This window comes from Monodelphis domestica, chromosome 5 (assembly GCF_027887165.1).
Source record: "Monodelphis domestica isolate mMonDom1 chromosome 5, mMonDom1.pri, whole genome shotgun sequence".
NCBI lineage: Eukaryota > Metazoa > Chordata > Mammalia > Didelphimorphia > Didelphidae > Monodelphis > Monodelphis domestica.
The window spans coordinates 234,074,440-234,088,180 of NC_077231.1; the positions used below are offsets into that span (position 1 = coordinate 234,074,440).

Consider the following 13,741-nt stretch of genomic DNA (forward strand, 5'->3'; position numbering starts at 1 on the left):
CTTCCTTCCTTCCTTCCTTCCTTCCTTCCTTCCTTCCTTCCTTCCTTCCTTCCTCCCTCCCTCCCTCCCTCTCTCCCTCTCTCCCTCCCTCTCTCTCTCTCTCTCCCTCCCTCCCTCCCTTCCTCCCTCTCTTTCTTTCTTTCTTTCTTTCTTTCTTTCTTTCTTTCTTTCTTTCTTTCTTTCTTTCTTTCTTTCTTTCTTTCTTTCTTTCTTTCTTTCTTTCTTTCTTTCTTTCTTTCTTTCTTTCTTTCTTTCTTTCTTTCTTTCTTTCTTTCTTCCTTCCTTCCTTCCTTCCTTCCTTCCTTCCTTCCTTCCTTCCTTCCTTCCTTCCTTCCTTCCTTCCTTCCTTCCTTCCTTCCTTCCTTCCTTCCTTCCTTCTTTCTTTCTTTCTTTCTTTCTTTCTTTCTTTCTTTCTTTCTTTCTTTCTTTCTGCTGAATGGGTCTCTTTAGTGGAGAGGGAGAGAGTGTAACTGCTAAATTCTCTAGGGTCATTAGCAATTTTTATTTTTAGGCAGAGGTATCTTGTTTATGTAGTTAATATACTTTCAGCTAATATACTTCTAAAAAGTTATAAGTAATCTTAATTCTTGCTAATCAAATTATAATTTAAGAATATAACAATTCATAATTTAAAAGAATCCACTGTAGAGCCCTTTTATCACAAGAATAATCAATTCCTAATCAATATGTTTTGGAAATTTAATTTCTCTTATATCATATTTTGGGATATGTATGATATATATCAAATTTTGGAAATCTGAGTTTATATGCATGTAAATTTCTGTTGTCTTAACACATATTTTACTTCCTGGACATTTTGAGTAGGCTCATAAGAATAACAAACCTGTGACTTGCAACATTTTGGCACATGTTATTATTTTTTAGTTTTATCAGACTCTTTGTGACCCCATTTGGGTTTTTCTTGGCAAAGAAATTGAAATAGTTTTTCATCTCCTTCTCCGGCTCATTTTACAAATGAGGAGACTAAGGCAAACAGAGTTAAGTGACTTCTCTAGAGTCACACAGCTAGTAAGTGTCTGTGGCCAGATTTGAACTGAGGAAGATAAGTCTTCTTGAATCCAGACCCAGCACCCTCTCCACGGCATCCCCTAGCTGCTATCTTGGCACAAAAGGTGCTTACTTAATAAGTCCTAGTTGGTTTGTCTCATTGATAAACTCATCCTCCAAGGCTAGACCCAGTAATCCTTCTACTATAATATGCTACGTGGCATGATATCCATTCAACAAATACTTCTCACACTCCTATATATGCAAACACCATGCTAGGTGGTAGGAATGAGGGGGTAAGGAACAAAGAAGCCTATAGCAATTTCCCTGACCTCAAGGAGCTGATAATCAATTGGAGAGAAAAAGGTATAGACCTAAGGAAATATAAGTCCACCCAAATAAAAACTATTCAATACAACAATGATGGAAATTCTGGATGGAAAATGATGGAAGTTTTAAAGTTACTTACAAGCCATTCACTTAATAAATTAATTAATAAGAATTTATTGAGCACTGACTAGTAGCTAGCTCCATTGCTAAGTGCTAGGGATGCAAAGAGAGGCAAAAATAAGGAGAGGCTCTCAACTGGGTTAGGTCCAAGGGAGAAGGTAGCAAATGGGCAAATTTTTTTATTGTTCAGTTGTTTCAGTCATGTCTGACTCTTCATGACCCCATTTGGGATTTTCTTGGCAAAGACACTGGAGTGGCTTGTTATTTCCTTCTTCAGCTCATTTTACAGATGAGGAAACTGAGGCACACAGGATTACGTGACCTGCTCAGGGTACATACAAGATACAGAGTGAATAGGAGAAAATGTTAGAGGGGACAGCACTAGCACCTGGGGGCATGGAGAGGAAAGCCTTCTATAGAAAGCCACCTTTGAGTTGAGGATTAAAGAAGGTGGGATTTTAAGAAGGGAAAGTGAAGAGGGAAGTCAAGCCAGGTTTAGAAGACAGAGTGCAAAGCTCCAGAGATGAGAGATGGAGTATTGTGTGTACAGAGCGTGAGTAGTCTAATATTGTCGAACCATATGATTATATGGAGGAGAGTGAAGTATAAAAAGAGTGGACAAGAAGGAGAGGGCCCAAATGAATGAGCTAGTAATTATTATTAGAAGAAAAAGTATATATATATATATATGTATTCAGGAATTAGAAATTTAGGGGCAGCTAGGTGGCACAGTGGATATAGTGCCAAACCTGGAGTCCTAACTCAAATGTGGCCTCAGATTCTTCCTCGCTTGTGACCCTGGGCAAGTCACTTAACCTTGTTTGCCCAGTCCTTGTCCTTCTGTCTTTTAATTGTTACTAAGACAGGAAGTAAGAGATTAAAAAAAATAAATTTGATACCAACCTGAGGATGGAATGGCTCACCAGATGTCACTGTACAACCCCCCTTGGTAAATCTTTCTTTAGAGTTAAAAGGTAAAGTAAACTTAGCTTTCATGAACTCCCCAAAATGTCCATGTCAGAAATGCCATGGCAGCTTGAGACTTGACTATGGGGTTGTGTGTGTGACTAGCAGAGCCTGGTGACCCTCCAAAACATAACAGAGAAGTTGCCATAATTCTATATTTTCATAAAAATGGAAGTGTCCAAACTGCAAAAGCTGAGACAATTCCATCTTAGCTAGAAAAACCACTTTCCTTCTCATGTTTTCAGAAAGTTCAAGAAAAGGGGCAAGAAAAGGCCCAAAGAGCCTAATTATTTTTATCTAACTTAAGCAATAGGCAGGAGAATATGTCCTTTTTAACATAAGTTCTAAAATCCCTCAGTTCAAACTCTCATCCACAGTAACACTTGGTTGAAGCAAAAATTCATACAACTTTTAAGTTTGCTTGGGGGATCCAACTTCTGAATCCCCTAATAATACATCTTTGAACAGCTGGGGTTTACTTGTCTTCTCCTGAAGTCTCAGCCCTTTCCATTTCAGGGAATTTTTCCTCCCCCTTCACACATTTAACATCTGCCAAGAAAAAAAGAAAGAAGAAAGAAGGAGAAAAAAAATTGAGCTATGAAGAGAACTCTGGGTGACTTCAGTGACCACAGCAGAGGTAAGTAAGGCTGGGAATTATTTTTCAATTTATTCCAGCTAGAGAGAAATGGAGTTTAAAAAATTCAAGTTAAAAATGGCAAGGGAGAGAAATGTGCTTAGAGGAATGAAATATCTTTTCCTTCCTTCCTAGGATAGAATAAAGCCACTTTTCATTTAGGTTTCAATTCTTTGAGATCTGGAGATAGCTTGACATAAAACCCTGATGTGGACCCCTACATGGGAGTTAAATACTTTCAGATGCTTCCATTTGTCTTAGCTTAACAACCATTCCTTTTACTGATATGTTGAGTCACCAGAGACAAGTAGTAATGGAAAACTGAGATGACAAAAAGAAGTTAATTCTTTCTTACTCTTCCCACCACCTTCCAACTAGATGTTCTCAGTCCCCCCCAAATAAAATTGAGTTACCAATACAAAACTGCTTGTTTGGTTTGCTACTGCCATCCCAGAAAGAAGAGTTCACCCTCTTTTTTGGAAAATGAGGTCCTGGTAGTCCTATCTGCAAATGTGTGACTTTGACTGCTCTAGGTTACCATTTTCTCATCTGTCAAATGAATTCTTTTCTTTTTTTTAACCCTTACCTTCCATCTTGGAATCAATACTGTGTATTGGTTCCAAGGCAGAAGAGTGGTAAGGGCCAGGCAATGGGGGTTAAGTGACTTGCCCAGGGTCACACAGCTGGGAAATGTCTGAGGCCATATTTGAACCCAGGACCTCCCATCTCTGGGCATGGCTCACAATCCATTGAGCTACCCAGCTGCTCCCTCTCTGTCAAATGAATTCTGATGATCTCCGTAGTCCATTCTACTGCTAATGTCCTATGATGCTAGGAGATATTATCAAACAGTCTGCCACAGAAGGCTCATGACCTTCCTGCTCTACTCAGAAGGATTCGTATGACTTTTAGAAATACTGCCTCAATCCCAAGTCTAGAGGCAATTAATCTTGTCCATCTTCCAAATAAATTATGTAGCTTTTAAAAAGCCAAAGTTCAGTCAATGGCAGATGAAATTCACCTCCTACTTCTGATTCTTGTGACTTATGGATCTGAGGTCCTTAAACTCCCTTTCCTAGCCTCTAAAATATAAAAGGATTATAGACTAGATGGCCTCCAATATCCCTCCCAGCTCAAGATGAGTAATTTTATGACCTCTTATTTTCTGCAACTGAATAACTGTAAGGAAACCACTAAACAGACTCCTGGAGTTGGATTTGAAATAATGAATAAAATAATATCATTATTTGTTGATTGGCAGGGAAGAAGGGGGACCTACATTAACAGCTAGGTGACAAAGAGGATAGAGTTCTGGGTCTGGAGCAGGAAGACCTGCTTACTCTCTGTGTGCCCTTGGGTAAGTCACTTAACCTCTATTTGCCTCAAGTTTTCTTAAATGTAAAATAAGGATAATAATATTACCCCTCTCAGGGTTGCTGTGAGGATCAAATGAGATAATACTTGGAAAGTACATAGCACAGTGGCTGGCACATTGTAAGTGCTATAAAAATGTTATCTATTATTAATGCTCTTAGCACAGTGTTAGGAGCATATAAGTTGCCTTATGCAATTTGGAATTATGCCCAAAGAGGTATAAAAGAATGTATACCTTTTGATCCAGTAATACCACTACTAGGTCTGTATCCCAAAGAGTTAAAAAATGGGAAAGAACCTGTTTGTACAGAAATATTTGCAGCTGAGCTTTTTGTGGTGGCAAAAAATTAGAAACTAAAGAAATATTCCTTGATTGGGGAATGGCTGAACAAAATGTGGTCTAGGATGATGATGGAATACGATTATGCTGTGAGGAATGATGAACAGGAGGATTTCAGAAAGAACCAGAAAGACCTCCATGAACTGATGCAGAGTGAAATGAGCAGAACCAGGAAAACATTGCACACAGTAACTGCAATATTGTGGAATGATCAAATGTGTTAGACTTTGCTACTAGCAGTAGTACAATGATCCAGGACAATTCTGAGGACTTATGACAAAGAATGCTATCCACCTCCAGAGAAAGAAATGCTGGAGTCAGAATTCAGGTGAAAGCATACAATTTTTCACTTGTTTACTTGGGTGTATGTTCGGAGGTTTTGGTTTTATAAGATTATTCACTTACAAAAATGAATTCTATGGAAATATATTTTGCAATGATAATACACATATAAATAACCCAGATTGAATTGCTTGTCAGTTCTGGGAGTGGGGAGGGAAGAGGGGAGAGAGACAACATGAATCATATAATGTGGAAATTTGTTATTAAAATAAAATAAAGATAAAAGGAAGTTGCCATTTAAATATTTATTCCTTTCCCTTCTCCCTTCCAACATTGCCAGATGTAGTTGTCAAATCAAAGGTTATTTTACCTAGCTATTTTACTTTGTTACAAGGAGGGGTTCAATTTTGGGTTTGGGAAGGAGTAGGGATGACTACAATCCTGAAAATCCATTCACTGTCTAGATCCAGATATCCAAGTATCTGGAAAAGATTGAATGGTGAAAATAAAGGCATCAGTAAAATCTTTTTAAAAAAGAAGCCAAAAGGTAGAGTTCATGCCACGACTCTGTTTGTGATGCTATGTAGGTAATATATTTAAGAGATAAATAATCCTTCAGGATTTGATTTCTTCTGTGGGCTAAGTGAATAGCAGATACATTTGATGAGAGTTGTGAGGTCAGATCATCTCATTCTGGAAGGTCTTGATTCAGAGAAGTTTTGTTTTAGTGGAGGCAAGCAGGGGCTTTAAGCTGTCAGATTTACCCGACACATAGATGGAAACTGTTCTGGGGTGCTCTTGGACCTTCCATGCCTCATCCCCGAGTGTTTCTAAGCTTCTCTAACTCGTTTCTCTCCCCTCCTCTCCCTGCCCAGTCTCAGATCTGGACATTTCGGTTGTCAGCTGGAGGTGTGCCGAATGTGACACCTTCTGAATTCAGAGATGGGATAATTCCTTATTTGTATCTCTGTTTCCTATGAGCTGCTCTGCCGTCCCTCTGGGAGCTCTTGCTGCCATCAGCCTCACACAATCAAAGCAGGCAGACAGCAAATGGGAAATCCCAGGAAAAGCGTCTTGCTGAACAGATGACAGTCTGAAGGGCGAGCAGTGGAAACCCGGTCCCAGGTCAAAACACCGACAAGTCGAACTCACTACCTACCAGGGAACAGGGGAGAGAGCCGCTTGGCTTTCTCAGTGCCCTGGAGGCAAAGGCGATGATTGATTCACTGACAATCACCTCTCACGCATGTTCAGCCCAGGCTCTGTGGGCAAAGGAGTTGATTTCATCTCTCTGCTGATATTACACCTAGCCCTATGCCTGAAGTTCAAGGTGCAAATGGAATCTGGATTCCCTAATAGAAGGCTTCAGCAAAAGAAGAGATCCATTTATAATAAGAAATGCCAGGTTCCTTAGGGAATTGGGGGGGGGGGGGGTGTTAGTCTTGATACCAGGAAGAACTTGGTTCAAATCCCACCTCTGACTTATAGTGGCTACATGACCCCAGGGAAATAACTGCTCAGGAGTTCAATGAATAGAGTGTTGGGCTTGGAGTCAGGAAAATCTGAGTTCAAATCCAGCCTTAGGCGGTGACTAGCTCTGTGACACAAGTCACTTGACTTCTCTTTAACTCAGTTTCCTTGCCTGTAAAATGGGAATAATGATAGCATATACATCCCAGGTTTGTGAAGGTCAAATGAGGTAATTATTGTTAAGTACTTAGCACAGTGTCTGACACATAGTAAGCACTGATATAAATGTAAACTATTAAGCAGCTCCCTGGGTCTATGAATGGCAGAGAAGGTACTGGCTGGCACTAGTAAGGTTTCCTTATTCAGGAGTTTCTTAAACCATTGGAAGTCAATCCTTATCTTTACTTAATAATCACAAAACCCAGCTATGTCAGTTTTGAAAACTCTTCACCCTACTGGTACTTTTTTTTTAAACCCTTACCTTCCATCTTAGAAACAATACTGTTTATCAGTAATTATAAAAAATTATTATCAGTAATTATAAGAAATTAACTCTTCCAAGGCAAAAGAGCAGTACAGATTAGAAAGTGGGCGTTAAGTGACTTGTTCAAAGTCACACAGCTAGGAAGTATTTGAGGTCACATTTGAACCCAAGACCTCACCCTCTCTAGTTCAGGCTCTCATCCCATGGAGCTACCTACCTGCCTCCTACCTGCTGGTACTTAACACCTCCCCAGGTTGGTAGAATCTGTTTGAACCTACAGTCAGTCCACTAGCAAAACCTTTGAGAATCCAGGGTCACCTCCATGCCACCATAAGGTGTTAGAGGAGAATTTTCACAGACTCTTGAAACCCACCCCAAAGGACACTTTTACCAGGAAGATTTCTCTGATCCTCTCCAATCATTAAGGACCTTTCCTCCATAATATCTTTTAAGCTTTTAATCTTCTAACTCTCAGATGTACTTATCATGTAATTGATCTGGACCCATGATTTCATAGCAAACAGGATTCCTGATAAGAAAATTCTCTCCATCACTGAAGATCAACAGCTAAGAATGCTGCTTAGGACCTCTGAGACGGAGTGATTTTCCCAGAGTCACACAGCTGTTATATGGCAGAAGTCAGACTTAAATTCGGGTTTGTTCTGTCTCAGAGACTGGCTTTCTATACACTATGCAGAACTGCTTCTTTTATCATGTAATCTTGGATTTTCTAGCTGTCTGTGTTGGAATTATATCTCTCTACGAGATTGTCTGCTCAATGAGGAACCAACTAGAGTGGCTGGTGGTGTCTTCTTTAAACCTTGCCTTTCTCGAAGTGCCTAGCCTAGTGGTCTGCACATATATTGTATATGCAGACTGTATATATTTAGTATTGATTGTGAGACACCGGAGATGCTGACATAGCATGCCCACATCAAAGATAGCACTGTATTCCTTAAGCAAAGGAAAATTGCAGTTGCACAAAGGAAATGTGACCTGAGCAAATCCAGGGACATCTCCATCCAAATGTTCTAAAGGATTATTTGTTCCCAATTGTGGTAGAGCCTTCTGAACTCATACTGGACTGATCAGCCACAGCTGATTCTCTTAAAAAATGAAGGATAAACAACAACAATCTAGAGGGCTACACACTACATTTTATATTTAACACTAAAAAAACTGGAATTTAAAAATAGTTCAAAAGACCAAGTTATGTCAATTGACAATGGGGTTTGTTTTTTTTTTTTAGATCCATAAGGCAGAGAAAATAGGATAAACATTTTTATTGCAAAGTAAAGTTATAATATTTTTGTGTCAAAAGATGACCTTGGTCTTTCTGGTGTTGATAAACTTTGAATGAATGAATAAATGTGTAGTTTTTCTGGACCAGGGATGTATAGGAATGGATCATCTGATTTTTGAGAGAGTCCTTAAAAATGCTGGCAAATTTAAACAAAGCAAAATGTAAAAGAGAGATAATTCCTGCCATCAAGGAGGCTATATTTTAATGTGTGTGGAGGGAATGTAGTATGTTACAGATATAGGGGAATGCTGGCCAAAGAAGGATTACCTGATGAAGCACAAGAATCATGAGTGGAAACAAACAGGAGATTGTCATTGTCTTTACTAGTAGCAATGGTAGTATTTGCCCTTTTCATAGTGCCTAGCCTAGTGGTCTGTGCGTATTATTAAGTCTGCATGTATTTAGTACTGATTGTGAGACACAGGAGATGCTGAAAAAAAGTTACAGATGAAAAAACAGAAGCAAAGAGGTAATGAATGTAGAATTATAGGTAGGGCAAATGGCAGGATGCCTGGGAATGTCCTACTTTAAACTAGATCAATGACTGGATGGAATGGGAAGCATAGTTTGATATGATAGATATGAATTAGGTGACTTTGTACACACCTAATAATCAATACAGCTCAGCCCCAGTGCATAGTTCTACATTTCCTCAGAGAGAAGGGGAGGAGAGAGAAAGAGGTCTTGAGGGCTTTGGTCCAGTCCATGTTACTACTTAACATAGTTATATGACATCAACAGAAGTATATTAGTGATAAGAATGGTAAACTTTTTAACTTTCTAAGGGTCTCTCTCTTAGCCCTCTTTTACCATCTTATTTTTTAATATAAATGACCTCTATTATTCCCTCCCTTATCTTTTCCCCTAGCTCTCTTTTTTCTTCATCTATAAGCCCTTCTAATATGCCCTCTCTTAATCTTTATCCCTCACCCTCCTATTCCCTTATAAATTAAGAAGAATTTTATCTTAATTAAATAAAATTTTAAAAATAAATTAAGAAGAATTTTACTTTTTGTTTTTCAGGGACAAACTTGAGAGTTTAGTTCACTTTAGTTCACTCTCCTCCTTCTATTAAATTCAGGTTCCAGACACTATCTATGGTGTCTAAGATACAGATACTGATGGACAAACCCTCTTGGTTGTCCATCCAGTTGTATATCATAGTCTAAGCAAGAGGCATTCCTTATATTTCCTGAAGAGATAATTAGACTGAACTCTTCAGAATGAAATCTGGATCTCATTTAATTGTCTCTGCAATGTCAGTGGGCTTTTGGATTCAGCACATCATCTGCAAGAACCAGTCCTTTCTAAGGAATCCCTCTTTAATATGGACTCTATACTAGAGTCCTCTATGACAATGGCCAGCATTCATTGTCCTGTTTTATTGCTCATTTACTTTTAATGATAGGATTGAGAAGTTAGAGAGCTTGGCCTTAGAAAAAGTGTGAATTTGAGCCCCATCTTTGATGCAGTGACTGTGTGATCCTAGCCAAGTCATTTTAATTCTGGGTGCTCTAGGCAACCCTCTAAGAGTCTAAACTGCAGAGAAGGTGCCAACCTGCATTGGCAGAGCCAGTTTCCTTATTCAGGAAGGTGTATGGGTGCTCAAGGACTAGCATCTCTTATGTGAGGGCCTTCTGAGTCCTTTTCAGGAATGCTCTTCTGTCTTTGGTGTCTACCTTTCACCCAACTCTCACTTGTGGCTCCAAGAATCTGTAGCAGGCACAGTGGTCACACTCTGGTAAAACTGTCTTGGCAGATGGGCTAAACTAAGTTGATGTTATCAACAGACCTCAAACCTGTTGGTGAGTTTGGGGGTGTCTATGCCAAGCATGTGAAGACTTCCCTCATTGTAAAGGGTGGATAAGAACAATTTGTTCCAATGGTAATGAAGGCAACTGAAAAAGGCACTGTGGAGTGCTTAGAGCTTGGTCAGACATGGAAGATGACAAGATCATCTTCTGCCCTTGGGTGATCACTAGTCATCTTGGCTTTTGTCTTGCCACTCTTGCCATCACTTGCCACTGATGACTCTGCAAGAGAAAATGAGGCTGATGATTGTGCAACTCCACCTCATTTAAATCCAATTCACTCATAAATCAAGATATCATTTCATGATATCATTGGTCTTCTTCAAAACAAAGAATGAAGAGTACCAATGACCTCATAGATCAAGACTATGTCTAATTAAGTGGGTTATGGAACAAAATGGTCTCTTTCCCACCCCCACCTTTTTAAAGCCTACAACACCCAGTATTCTCTGGTAGTCTATCATCTAAGTACAAACCAGGTCCAACTCTGCTTAGCTTTTGAGATCAGATAAGATTGGGAACATTCAGGGTGGTATTTCTGTAATCAAAAATGATCTCTTTCAATGAATCTTGCATCTTTGTCATCTTTAATATATACAAGAAAGGTTTTTTGCTCATAGATAAGTGATCACAGTGTCTCCCCACAAAGAATCCTTTCATACACTAATGCTTAGAAAGAGATCAGAGTATATAAATTTATATGTTGTTGACTTCTGAATTACAGAATATTAGAACTAGAAAGGGGCTTAGAGATGATCTAATACAGCCCCTCATTTGACAGACTGGGAAACTGAAGGTGGGAAGGTATAGTGATTTGCCCAAAATCACACAACTTGCAAAGAGATAGTTAGGACTCAAATGCAAGTGTTCAGTTTTTTTTTTTTTAAATCCAGTACTTTTTTCACTATACCTTCCAGATAAACATTTATCATGTGCTAGACATTGTGTAAAGCACTAGGGATACAAGAATGAAGATGCAACAGTTCCTGCATTCAAGAAGATCACATTCTTTTGGGGAGATAATACAGAATCAGAAAAATCAGAATTGTCCTGGATCCATTGTATTGTTGTTAGGAGCAAAGTCTGTCATATTTGTTTGTTCCACAATACATGTGTAATGTTCTCCGGGTCTTGCTTTTTTCACTCTGCATCAGTTCTAGCTCTTTCTAAAATCATCCTGTTTATCATTCCTTATAACACAATAGTATTCCATCACCATCATATACCACAGTTTGTTCAACCATTCTCTAACTGAGGGACATCCCTTTAGTTTCCAATTCTTTGCCACCAGAAAAAGAGTAGCTATAAATATTTTTATACAAACATGTCCTTTCCCATTTTTTTTATCTCTTTGGGATCCAGATCCAGTAGTGGTATTACTGGGTCAAAAGGTATGCATTCTTTAGCCCTTTGGGCATAATTCCAAATTGCTCTCCAGAATAGTTGGATCAGTTGACAACTCCACCAGCAATACATTACTGTCCCTATTTTGCCACATCCCTTTCAACATTGATCATTTTCCTTTACTGTCATATTGGCCAATCTGATAGGTATGAGGTGGTACCTCAGAGTTGTTTTAATTTGCATTTCTCTAATCAAAACAGATTTAGAACATTTTTTCATGTGATTATTGATAACTTTGATTTCTTCATCTGAAAACTGCCTATTTATATTCTTTGACTATTTATCAATTGGGGAATGATTTGGGTTCTTATAAATTTGACTTAGGTTTTTATATGTTTGAGAAATAAGACCTTTATCAGAGAAAGTTTTTATAATTTTTTTCTTTCCTTTTGTTGTTTCCCTTCTAATCTTGGTTGCATTGGTTTTGTTTGTACAAAATCTTTTTAATTTAACATAATCAAAATTATTCATTTTATAATTTTTAATGTTCTCTATCTCTTGTTTGGTCATAAATTCTTCCCTTCTCCATAGATATGACAAGTAAACTATTCTATATTCTCCTAATTTACTTATAATATCACTCTTTATGTTTAAATCATATGCCCATTTTGACCTTATCTTGATATAGATAAGGTGAGATATTGAACTAAACCTAATTTTTGCCATATTGTTTTCCAGTTTTCCCAGCATTTTTTTTCAATGAAATAGTGAGTTCTTATCCCAAAAGCTGGGTTCTTTGGGTTTATCAAACACCAGATTGCTGAGGTCATTTACCCCTAGACTATTCCATTGATCAACCCTTCTATTTCTCAGGGATTCTTTAATTATCTCTTCTTGATCTATTTTCCAAGTCAGTTTTTCCTGTGACATATTACACATTTTCTTTTTTCTTCTTTTTCTGTATTTTTTACTTTGTTTCATTGTTTCTTGATGTCTCACAGAATTCTTAGCTTCCACTTGGCCAATTCTAATTTTTCAGGATTTATTTTCTTCAGTGAGATTTTGTACCCCTTTGATCATTTGGTCAATTCTGAGTTTTAAGAATTTATTTTCAACAGTATTTTTGTCCCTTTTTTACTGTTCAGCTGATTCTGTTTTTTTAAAGAGTTCTTCAGTGTTTTATGTCTTTTTTTAACCAGTTAATTTTTTTTCATAATTTTCTTGCATAGCTATCATTTTTCATAATTTTTCTTCTACTGTTCTTCTCTGATTTAATTTTTTATCTGTTTCTTTGGCTTTTTAAAGATTTCTTATTAAGTTTATGTCAATCTGCATTTTTTTTTGAGGCTTTGCTTGCAGATGTCACATTGTTAGCTTCCTCTGAGTTCCCGTGTTGAGCTTTCTCATTATCATAGCACCTTTTTATGGTTGGGGCTTGTTTTTCTGTTTTGGGTTGCTGTTGTCACTTTTGCACATTTTTCTGGCCTTTTTATTGACTTTGAACTTTGTGTTAGAATTGGACTCAGCTTATTTATGAAGAGATTGCCTGGTCTGAGCTTCTGTCTTTTGCACCCCTCTATTCTTTTCTCAACTTAGTCAAGGTAGTCTGTAAGTTTTCAGTATTTCCAACATAATATGATCTGGGAGATGTCTATTTACCGAATTCCTTGTTTGTGCACAACTCCTTACAAAGGCAAGGCTCCTATTCCCTTGAGACCTAGACTATTCTTCTCTGCCTTGGAACTGTGATCTGGAACTACCTAATGGGTAACCTCCAGATAGCATCTATTCCTGCTCACAGTTCTAGTACATGGTTCTCCTGGGATCTCATTCTGTTCATGTATTCAGTTCCTTTAGTTTCCTGGACACCTGGCTTCTCCTTGCCATTGCTTTACTATATAGCCCAATGCCATTTCTGATGCTTTGATCCTAGTCAAACCCTACCTCAATGTCCATGGACCACTCTGAGTTTCTTCTTAAGTTAGAATTGAAAATTATCTTACTGTGATTTTTTCTTGAATTTCTCTGTTATAATTTGGTTAGTATGTTTTTTAGATCATTGTGGAAGAGGTTGGGAGGAGCTTTGGCAAAATTGCTAAGCTCTCACTCTACCATCTTGACTTCAACTTAAGTATACAACTTTGGCCCATACCTCACATTTAGATCACACTTAAACATTTTATCAAGTGTTTTCCTTAGGAACAATTCAGTAGGGTAGGTAATAATCATGTGGGTTTGTGATTATTATAATAAATAAATAAAAGATTATCCCTTT

At 38.0% G+C, this 13,741-nt stretch overlaps 1 protein-coding gene across 2 annotated transcripts in view; it reads right to left on the minus strand.

Annotated features, from left to right (window-relative positions):
* Positions 1 to 13,741, minus strand: part of CNPY1 (canopy FGF signaling regulator 1) — a 74,332-nt gene that overhangs the window by 48,752 nt on the left and 11,839 nt on the right. The window lies entirely within an intron of this gene.